The sequence below is a fragment of the Lolium rigidum genome, chromosome 3 (genome assembly GCF_022539505.1).
Source record: "Lolium rigidum isolate FL_2022 chromosome 3, APGP_CSIRO_Lrig_0.1, whole genome shotgun sequence".
Lineage (NCBI taxonomy): Eukaryota > Viridiplantae > Streptophyta > Magnoliopsida > Poales > Poaceae > Lolium > Lolium rigidum.
Window position 1 is genome coordinate 211,769,552 of NC_061510.1, and position 2,339 is coordinate 211,771,890.

The window sequence follows — 2,339 nt, forward strand, 5'->3', positions numbered from 1 at the left end:
TGCCCGAACAGCCTTTCTGGAACCAAAAACGACGGAAAACGAGAACCGGCACTGTGGCATCTTGTTAATAGGTTAGTTCCGGAAAATGCATGAAATCATCATAAAGTGCAAGCAAAACATGTAAGTATTGTCATAAAACAAGCATGGAACAACAGAAATTATGGATACGTTGGAGACGTATCAACGTATCAAGGAGCCCCGTGACGACACCCTCAACTACCTCGGCCTCGTTGCGTATGAGCGTGAGATGGTGGCGGTCGTCAAGTAGGAGGACTAGGTCCCCATTCGGCCGTCCGAATTAGACTACAAGGTAACCCTCAAGCTCGTCATCACTCAGTACGAGATAGAGAACTCGCCATGAATCTGCGGGAATCCACGCCGGCGTAGGGATGGCCTACCACGCCGCCGGTGACTCCACCGCGACAGACATCGCCTTGAGCGATGTGGCCTACACGTACACCACAACATCACTAGCCATGGCCGTGGTCGATCTATATCTAGTTGGACAAGACGATGAATAGGCTACTGAATTTACCCGAATTAAACAGATAAAAAGCAATGGTAGGAAAATCGGTAATCGTTAAGTCCTCGATCGGCTTGGGAGTAGTGAATAATCAGATTTCGAAAGCTGATATAATCGATCGGCTATTAATCATTTCAACCTACACAAATTAGCACCCAAAACACGTATATATAAGAAAGAAACAAATATTATGTGGATCTCTATACGTCTGTCCTACTTTTAGAGCCCAAAATCCCATTAAAAAATATATGTTTCTCCTCTGTGACAAATGAACCACCAACCACTACCATTTTTCTTCCTTTCGCTTCTCCTCCTTTGCCCACTGAAGTTTCTCTTCTTCCACCACCTACCCCAGGGTATTGTCCCTCTTGCACCTCAACCACCTATCCTATTTGAAGGCATCTTGGAGCTCATCGACAAGCTCCTCAAGACAGTCAAGATCTTACATCCATGGTCTGGTCGGCAACGGTGAGCAATAGTTCAGCGGTGGCGGGAATCGTGCTCTCCTGGAGGCGAGAATCAAGTTGAAGTTTCAAAACCTACTTGATTTGGACAGGGAAGCGGTTGGCCAGGCAATCTATGTTGAAAATTTTGCAACTTTATTGACCAAAGTGGACCAGTTAATCCGAAACATTCCTAATAATCCGGCTATCAAAGCAATTAATTAGGTTAAAAGATTAACACAAGCAATTAAAGGTAATCAGCATGGCCAGGCATCTAGTAGAAATTAATCGGTCTACTAATCGATGCATATATGTAGTAGAGATTTTTATATCAAGTAACATGTACGAAGGGAGTTTTTTTTTTTTAACGAAAAATGTCTGTAGTATTTATTTGATGTGTGAAATAGATCTGCCCACTAAAGGAGAGTTGACCCTTGACATGTGGTTCTTTCACCGTCTGTTACGTGGAAGCGGTGCTCGTGATGGCTGCTCGTCGCCCTTCGCAAGCAATGATCGGTCACTGCTCTATATCGAGCAACGAACTTGAAATTTGATTGGAAAAAAAAAACGAACCTTGAAATTTGATTGGAAAAAAAAAACGAACCTTGAAATTTGATTGGAAAAAAAAAACGAAACTTGAAATTTGATTGGAAAAAAACGAAACTTGAAATTTGATTGGAAAAAAAACGAAAAAGATTTCCGACCTACCGGATTCGAACCAGTGACCTAAGGATTTTTCTGCAACGCACTACAGTCCTCCGCTCTACCAACTGAGCTAAGGTCGGATGATGTTCAATAGACGACTTGGCGGAGTAATAGACGATCAGAAGAAGTGCAGAACATCCCTCTCCTTTGCCATTCTGTTATGCCAGAATCCAAATAAGAAAGTAGTGTGATCATTCAGAGAATGCATAAATGTCAAGTGTAAGCTCGATCAGGTCGCCTTTGAGAGCACACAAAACTACAAACAAGCACGTTTTCTCTACAAAAATTTCAACTTTGTTCTGACATCAATCAGCTAGTAGTCCGTAAGCACGCAGAACAGAACTGCCGTTGCAATAAGGATTCACAAAATTACAATTATTTTGTCCAGTCGAATCTGCAAAAGAAAATTACAAGATGGCAGCAGATTTACCATGTCAACTCGTAAGTCCTATACTTTCCACGGCATTAGACACATAAGAGGCTGATGAGAGTCTCTTGTCGTATGGAGTACATATACGATATGAGCCTTTTAGGTAGAGGGCACCAAGGCCCAAGCTAGCATGGCAGCGATGGATTTGCTTCAGTAGCTTCACGCATCTCCCTGGCCAGCAGCGCCCTAAACATACACAAGCAGCAGTGCTGCAAAAATAAATAAATAAGCGAAAGGA

At 42.8% G+C, this 2,339-nt stretch overlaps 1 non-coding gene across 1 annotated transcript; it reads right to left on the reverse strand.

Moving 5' to 3' along the window:
- Positions 1–1,664: 1,664 nt before the first annotated feature.
- On the reverse strand, positions 1,665–1,751 carry TRNAY-GUA. The gene is given in 2 exon segments: positions 1,665–1,700; positions 1,715–1,751. It is a non-coding gene; the product is annotated as a tRNA-Tyr (tRNA).
- Positions 1,752–2,339: the final 588 nt, after the last annotated feature.